The sequence below is a fragment of the Carcharhinus amblyrhynchos genome, chromosome 28, assembly GCF_965287045.1.
Source record: "Carcharhinus amblyrhynchos chromosome 28, sCarAmb.v2.hapA, whole genome shotgun sequence".
Lineage (NCBI taxonomy): Eukaryota > Metazoa > Chordata > Chondrichthyes > Carcharhiniformes > Carcharhinidae > Carcharhinus > Carcharhinus amblyrhynchos.
In genome coordinates, this window is record NC_137351.1 from 22,521,909 (window position 1) to 22,530,868 (window position 8,960).

At 42.6% G+C, this 8,960-nt stretch overlaps 1 long non-coding RNA gene across 1 annotated transcript in view; it reads right to left on the reverse strand.

The window, feature by feature from the left end:
* Window positions 1-8,139, reverse strand: part of LOC145359670 (uncharacterized) — a 50,910-nt gene extending 42,771 nt beyond the window's left edge. The window contains exons 1-2 of the long non-coding RNA XR_013889616.1: window positions 7,934-8,139; window positions 6,479-6,570 (exon numbers count right to left, since the gene is read on the reverse strand). This is a non-coding gene — a long non-coding RNA (uncharacterized LOC145359670). The remainder of the gene's footprint in view (window positions 1-6,478; window positions 6,571-7,933) is intronic.
* Window positions 8,140-8,960: the final 821 nt, after the last annotated feature.

Sequence of the window (8,960 nt, forward strand, 5' to 3'; positions counted from 1 at the left end):
AGGGAGATCTGTCAGTGAAGCTGGAAGTTCCCCAAGTGGGCTTTTGCTAATTATAATTCTATAAGACATAAGGTGTGTCTTAGCAGGTCAAGCCTACCAGCACTCTGTTTTGGCATGTTTTGTGCCTTTAGTTGGATAATCTCTGATGAGACCTTCTTACACACCCAGTGCTCCTTAATCCTTGTCTCATCTGCCAACTTGCACCTAAATTCCCTGGACTAAGATAAATGTTGCTTTATGAAGAAATAATATCCTTCATATTAACTGGATAAAAAATCTGCAGTCGTATACTTCATAGTTTCGTCTCGGAATCATAGACTCACTACGGTGCAGAAGAGGCCATCTGGCCCATTAAGTCTGCACCAATCCTCTGAATGAGCACCCTATCCAGGCCCAATCCCCCACCCTATTCCCGTAACCCCACCTCCCCCCCCACACATTGATCCAGCCAATTCACCTAACATGCATATATTGGGCACTAAGGGGCAATTTAGCATGGCCAATCCATCTAGCCAGCACATCTTTGGACGGTGGGAGGAAACCAGAGCATCCAGAGGAAACCCACGCAGACACGGGGAGAGCCTGCAGACTCCACGCGGACCATCACCTGGAATTGAATCCAAGCCCTTGGCATTGTGAGGTAGCAGTGCTAACCACCATGCCACCGTATCATAAGATACTGAGAAATATATGATTGCAGACTTTCTATCTGGCTAATATAAAGAAGATATTGGGAAATATGCAGACTGGAATTCTCCAGTCTCACACGTCTCACTATCGCTACTGCTGCCAGTGAGAATGGAGAATTGGCGCTCAGCCAAAACTCTATTCACTGCAGCGGGACTGGAGAATCCCAGCCCTGGGCAAGGTCAGAAAATTCTGGCCGTGATTGCAGACTTTCTGTCTGGCTATTAGAAAGAGTGTACTTTCATCCTGAAATGACACGGTTATGGATTTCTGCATGTATCATGTCAGGCTTCCTGATCAAAATTAATTTATCCTTGTCAAATATTGCAGAATAACATTTTTTCCTGCAGTATCTGTGGTTATAATAACTTAATAGCAATTTTGTTATTGAAGAGAGATGTCAGTATCAATGTACAAAGAGACAGATGGCAGGCACAATGCTGCAATATCAGATTATAAAAATGTTCCAAGTTAACTTATCTATGTCCAGATTTGATTGTAGAAATATTGGCCAGTATTTAATGCAAGCAAAAGTCTTACATAATGGTGGAGAGCCATCATGAGCTTTCCTTTAAGGAATGCATTAAGTGCTAATCTTTGATTTGATTTGATTTATTATTGTCACATGATTAACATACAGTGAAAAGTATTGTTTCTTGGGTGCTATACAGAGAAAGCATACTGTTCATAGCGAAGGAAAGGAGAGAATGCAGAATGTACTGTTACAGTCATAGCTAAGACATAGAGAAAAATCAACTTAGTGCAAGGTAAATCCATTCAAAAGTCTAACTGCAGTAGGGAAGAAGCTATTCTTGAGTCAGTTGGTATGTGACCTCAGGCTTTTGTATCTTTTTCCGGAAGGAAGAAGGTGGAAGAGAGAATGTCCAGGGTGTGTGGGGTCCTTAATTTTGCCGGCTGCTTTGCCAAGGCAGCGGGAAGTGTAGACAAAGTCAATGGATGGGAGATGGTTTCATGGGGCGGCACAGTGGCACAGTAGTTAGCACTACTGCCTCACAGTGCCAGGGACCCAGGTTCGATTCCTGGCTTGGGTCACCGTTTATGTGGAGTTTGCACTCTCCGCACAAACAATGACCCAAACCAGATGGGTTTTTCCATGGATCGACAATGATTTCATGGTCATCAGTAGACTTTTATTTCCAGATTTATTTATTTCACCACAGTGTCACAGTGGTTAGCATTGCTGCCTCACAGCGCCAGGGGCTCAGTTTCAATTTCAGCCTTGGGTCACTGTCTTTATGGAGTCTGCACATTTGCCCCATGTCTGTGTGTGTTTCCTCCAGGTGCTCCTGTTTCCTCCCATAGTCCAAAGGTGTGCAATTTAGGTAGATTGGCCATGCTAAATTGCCCCTCAGTGTCAGGAGGATTAGCAGTGTAAATAATGGGATTATGTTGATAGGGCCTGGATGGGATTGTTGTCGGTGCAGGCTCGATGGACTGAATGGCCTCCTTCTGCATTGGAATCATAGAATCCCACAGTGCAGAAGGAGGCCATTTGGCCCATCAAGTCTTCATTTACCTCAATCCTTCCCAGGCCTTATTCCTGTAACCCCACATATTACCCTGCTAATCCCCTGACACTAGGGTCAATTTAGCATGGTCAATCAACTTAACCCACATATCTTTTGAGCACTATAGGAATACTATGATTCTATCTGCCATGGGATTTGAACCTGGGTCCCCAGAGCATTACTCTGGGTCTCTGGATCACTAGTCCAGTGACAATACCACTGTGCCATTGCCTTCCTTAATGGTAATGTGGAGATGCTGGCATTGGGCTGGGGTAAAAACAGAAAGAAGTCTCACAACACCAGCTTAAAGTCCAACAGGTTTATTTGTAGCAAACGCCACAAGCTTTCGGAACACCTGTCCCTTTGTCAAAGCTACTCTCACCCACCTGCCGAAGGGACAGTCTGTTCCGTTCTGTGGGGTAGAAAGTCTGTCCGCAAGACCTCCCACTATAAACTTAACCAGGGTAGAGGCAGGTCACCCGTTACCCTCTTGCCCAATTAAATGCCCCCAACACCAAACTGCCTCAGGAGAGGGCATTTGCCTTGTGTTTGAAGAAATAATGCAAAACTAATGTAGAATCCCAACAGTGCAGGAGCAGATTATTCAACCTATTGTGTGTACACCGACTTTCTATGATGGAGTATCTGACCCAGACTCTATCCCCATAACACCATGTATTTACCCTACTAATCCTGCTAACCAACACATCTTGGGGTACTAAGGGGCAATTTAGCATGGCCTGCACATCTTTGGACTGTGGGAGGAAACTAGAGCACCAGGAAGAAACCCACGCAGACATGGAGAGAATGTGCAAACTTCACACAGATAATCACCTGAGGACAGAATCGAACCCAGGTCCCTGATGCTGTGAGGCAGCAGTGCAACCCACTGTGCCACCAATGTGCTTGGTAATGGGAAGTTAAATAAACATTACATGCTCTGTGTACAATCAACAGCATTCCTCCTCAGTGATTTTATCAGCAAATTCTGCGTGAGCTGAAATGGAGTATTTTTTTGCCACGAGAAATTTCATTTTTGACATTTGAAGGCAAAAGGAAAAACAGGATTCAAGAAAAGATATCTTTCTAAGATGTCAGTTTTCACAGCTACATGGGATGTAACTCACACACTGAAATATACATGCACTCACAGCCCTGCTGGGAGAAATTTCCAGCGTTTTAAAATGCAAACCACCCTTGAACAAGGAAAGAGGAGTTTACCGACCTGCCTGCGAGAAAAAATATTTAGAAGGAACATTGCTAACTATTACTGAGTGAATGATTTCAAAGCAATTGCTCCTGATTTAATTTTTACTTAAATCTGTCTCCTGAGGACCCGCAACTAAATTGTATTTTCATTTGCCCAGTTACATGATGCAAACTGAGCACCAGGGAATATAATAGGTCAACAACTTAAATTTACACAGAGTCTTTAAATTAGCAAAACGTCTTGAGGTTCTTCACATGAGCGCTGGAAAACACGATATCAGACTGAAATAACTTCTGAGAGGCCTCTTTATCAAAACTGTCTTATTTACAATGGTTTGCAATACTCAGGCAGGTATTCCAGTACAGAATATTTACTCCTAGTGCCGTGAACTGGACATTCCACATTATAGGCAGGATTTTCTGGCTGCGCTCACCCCAAGACTGGGAAGTCTCACCCAAGGTCAACAGACCTTTGCATGGCCCGTGTCCCACCCCCTATGACTCCCGTGGGGAGTAGGACAAGAAAATTCCATCCTATATGTCTCTATAGAGCTCCCTGATTAGGCAGTCTTAACAGGCCTCAGTTAGGGATATCTTTTGTGTTCAACCAAATAAACGAAATCAAACTAACTTAAGGACAACTTAAAAGGGGCAACTCCCTAAAAGGAGCCAAAACAAAAGACAAAGCCAAAACGAAACTTAAAACATCAAATTAAAATGTGATTAAAGGGGTTGATAATGCACCCCAGTCCCTGCGGTGCCCAACGGGCACAGAAGGAGGTCTCTATTAGGGAGCTCATATTCCAGCAGGTCCAACTCATGGACTGCGTTGAAGTCTTTACAGACACCAGCCCAAATATGGAGGTATTTGAAAAGGCCTGGTCAAAGAAGTAGGGCTGACAGTCATCTTGAAAGAGGAAAGAAAGTTAGGGAGGCATAAAGAGAATTCTGTCAGGGTTGAGACGATTAAAGAAAAGGCCAAAAATGATACTTTAAAAAGAGAAAATTGCGCAGAATGCTCCTTCACTAATGTCCACTTGCGTGACCACACAAGACTCCTTTGACCTCGAAAGTGTGGCGATTAAGAGCAGTTTCATTCACTGGATTTTAGGTTTGGTAAAATATAGTGCAGAAAACACATATATTTATGCACAAGCAAATGCAAAAGTACAACAAATCAATTTACTTTCACCAAAGAAAGACGTTGTGAGTTTCCCTCCTAGTGTAGATAATGGGATTAATGGTTAGGCTGCAAGCGATTTATAAAGAGACAAGTTTTATTTTGACACTGACACTGTTTCCATTGTCACTGTCTACACTTCCTGCTGTCTCAGAAAAGCAGCCAGCATAATCAAGGACCCCACACACCCCGGACACACACTCTTCCACCAACTGACTCAAAAATAGCTTCTTCCCTGCTGCTGTCAGACTTTTGAATGGATTTATCTCGCATTAAGTTATCTTTCTTTAACCCTAACTATGACTGTAACATTACATTCTCCATTCTCTCCTTCTCTATGAATGATATGTTTTGTCTGTATAGAGCACAAGAAACAAAGCTTTTCACTGTATACCGATACATGTGACAATAATAAATCACACAAAATCAAAAAAAGTTGAAAGGGATAAAATTAATGTCTGAAAGATGTGCTGGTTTTTGTATTAGCCATGCTAAACTCTCCCTTAATGTACCTGGCGGTGGAGCATGGCAACTCGGGGATTTTCACAGTAACTTCACTGCAGCGTTAATGTAAACCTACTTGTGACATAAATAAATAAATAACAGGCTGGAAATGACTTACAAAGAGACAGTTTTCAAATGTGTTTTAATTTTCAACACTTCACGTTGCTATTGCAGGACTAGCATTGAAGGATGGAGAATGCGATGTAATTGCTACATGTTTAATTGCTACATTTAATGAGTGATGGTTCAATGTTGCTCAATATGAAATAATGGAATTGGTATAGATTACGACCATCTAGTAGATGCTCTATCACATCTCAAATGTAAATATTATTGGTTGCTGTTAGTCTCTGAATCTCATAGAATGGTTACAGCACAGCACTGACTCCCTTATAAAACTGTTACATTAATTCTATATTTACATTGTAAATTTGATAAGAAGCGGGGAATGTTAATCTCGAGGAGCATCTGGATTCGGGTGGGATGGAAACCAGGAAAAATGTGAATGTGCGGGCTCCAACCTGCTAACATTTGTCTTCAATGTGAATTGCATTAGGCTGCTCGCAATAAGCCCCCACAAAAAATAGGATCAACAATTAACATGTACTAATCATTCAATTAAAGCAATGTTTCAGCTGACATCTAAATTTAACACTGTATCTATCCCTTTACTGAGTTTCCTGGAATTTGCCAGTGAAATCAAATAAACAGGACTGAGTTTGGCACTGCTGCCTCATAGCTCCAGCAACCTGGGTTCGATTCCCAGATTGGGTCACTGCCTGTGTGGAGTTTGCACATTTTCCCCATGTCTGCATGGGTTTCCTCCAGCTGCTTTTGATTTCCTCCCATAGTCCAAAGATGTGCAGATTACATTGATTGGCCATGCTGAATTACCCCTTAGTGTCCCGGGATGCGTGGATTAACAGGGTAAATATGTGGGATTACGGGGATAGGGCTTGTGTGGGATTGCGGTCAGTGCAGATTCGATGGGCCGAATGACCTCCTCCTGCACTGTAGGGATTCTTTTCTATGAATGCTGTACAACAGCTGATTTTGTTCATGTGCATGTGTGTTATCAGCTAGCTGAAAAAAATAAAAATTTATTTATTTGTCACAAGTAAGGCTTACACTAACTGCAATGAAGTTACTGTGAAACTCTCCTAGTCACCACACTCCTGTTCAGGTCAATGCACCTAACCAGAACATCTTTCAGATAGAGGAGGAAACTGGAGCACCTAGAGGAAACCCACACAGACAATGGGGAGAAGTGCAAACTCCACACAGACAGTGACCCAAGCTGGGAATTGAACCCAGAAGGACTGCCTTCTCCTCATCTCTTAGTATTAGAACCAATACTGATATCCAGTACCTCCTCCCCTGCAGTTGTGAGTTGCGAGCTCTTTTGAGGACCACCTCATGTTTTCTCTCTCTGTCTCTCTCTCTTCTGATCTGTGCTCTTTTCTGTAATGAGTGAAAGAACAGACAGACCTATGAGTGAGTGTAATGGTATGGGTGCACCTGATGGATACAGTGCATGCGCTGAGCTTTACCACCAAGCAAAAACAATGGTCAGAATTTTCCCATCCCGTCTGTCCACGGGGGAAATCATAATGTGTGGGGCAGAAAGTTTGACGGACCATTTAAAGGTCCGATGAACTCGGGTGAGAATTTCTGGTCTCGGGGCACACACGGCTGGAAAATCCTGCCCGTTAGGTTACGTATGGATGAGGATAACTCTGAATAGTGGATGGATAGATGAGGATGTGCAGAAGTGTATACAAAGAGAAGAAGTGGTGTGTCCACAAGGTAAGTCTTCGTGAGTTGTATTGTTTTAACTTTTTTTATTCATTTGTGGGACACGGACATTGCTGGTTGGCCCGCATTTACTCCCTAGTTGCCCTTGGAGAGCAATTGAAAGTCAACAACAATGCAGTGCTTTTGAAGTCAGTGGTTTGGCAAAATGACAGAGAGAGAGGATGAGAACAGCAGGGTGTAGGTGAATGTACAACTGCCCTGACCTAGTCAGGTCATTAAAATGCTTCTTGCGCTGAATTCTAAGACTAGAGTACAATGTCCCCACTGTTGACCTCTTGGGCCATTTCTGTACTTGTCATTTTGGTGTTGCCATCACTGGGGAAAGGTTTCATCTTCCAGTTCCAGCATTATGTTATGGGAAGCATCATCAAAGTGGACTACTGAACTTCAGCATCCTGATTCGCCGGCAGACTTCACCTAGAGAGCGGATAACGTGTGGAGTTCATTACCAAGAAAGCAGCTAAGGCCAAAGCATTGTGTGAATTTGAGGAGAAGTTAGATCTTGGGGCTAAAAGGATTGGGCGATATGGGAGGGAAAGCAGGATCAAGATATTGAATTTGACAATCAGCCATAATCAAAATGAATGGTGGAACAGGCTCGAAGGGTCTACTCCTGCTTCTCGTTTCTACGTTTCTATTATTAAAAAGGTAGACGCGCTGAACTTGCATCTGGTTTCCCACATGATGTTGGGCTAAACACACTTGCAGACACTCCGTCTCAAAATTAATATCTGGGCTAATTAGACTGAAGCAGAACGTGACCGAGAAATGATTTATGTCTAAGAGAAGAATGACTTCACATCAGGCTCTTGTAATCATTTAGAAATATTAACTTGGGTCCAATTAAAACCTGTAACATTGTGTGCCTCTTTCTGCGTGATTGTCTGTCATCCATAGCCAATCGCTACTCTGACTTATTGTGTTCGGGGCCATAAATGCATAACTAGACACTAAATTAAGATTTTGACTCAACTGCTTGACTGTTTAACAACCTTAATTATTCACCAACCTCCTTGTGATGTTTGAAAAGAGAGTTTCCCATTGAGTCGCACATCGGAAGAGAGTTAAATGCAATCACAGCAACACTGAACATTATATATCTTCACCAGCAAGCTGTGGCCAAAGGCAATGAATATACAGCCATACGACGAGAAAAATGACCCATATAGAAACAAGATGATAATTAACACTCTTCACATCATTGCAAAGTCCACCGTGCAGCTCTTCAACTTTCAATCAAGTGCTTGCAATGAACAAATAGTTTCAGCTCTGGGAATTGCATTGCGAAACCACAAAATTAATTTTAATTGTGTCAGGAGTTGTATCAAATTCTCAAATCTGATCCAATGAATCAGAAATGTCAAAGGCAATTACTGGTTATAAATAGTTGCCGCATGAAACTTGTCTTAGATGCTGAGCTAAAATTAGAATCATTACATTCAGTTACGGAAAGGGCACTGGCGGAATTAACTGAAAATTAAAAGCTAATTGACTGCTGATATGGAATCGTGGAGTTATAAGATGGTTACAACACTGGAGGAGACTATTCAGCCCATTTTGTTTGTACCAGCCCTCTGTAAGTGCAACCCAGTTAGTTACACTCCCTCATCCTCTCTCCATGGCTCTGCAAATATTTTCTCTGCAGGTTCTTATCTAGTGCCCTTTTAAAGTTTAAGTTTGTTTATTGGTGTCACAAATAGGCTTACATTAACACTGCAATGAAATTACTGTGAAAATCCCCTAGTCACCACATTCCAGTGCCTGTTTGGATACACTGAGGGAGAATTTCGCATGGCAAATGCATCTACCTAGCAGATCTTTAGGACTGTGGGAGGAAACCGGAGCACCCGGAGGAAACCCACAGAGACACAAGAAGAACATGCAAACTCCACACAGACCCAAACTGGGAATTGAACCCAAGTTCCTGGTGCTGTGCTAACCATTGTGCTACTGTGCTGCTTGTAAAGTCCTCAATTATTCTACCTGCACCACACTTTTGTAGAATATTCGGGCAGGATTTTCCAGCTGCGCTCGCC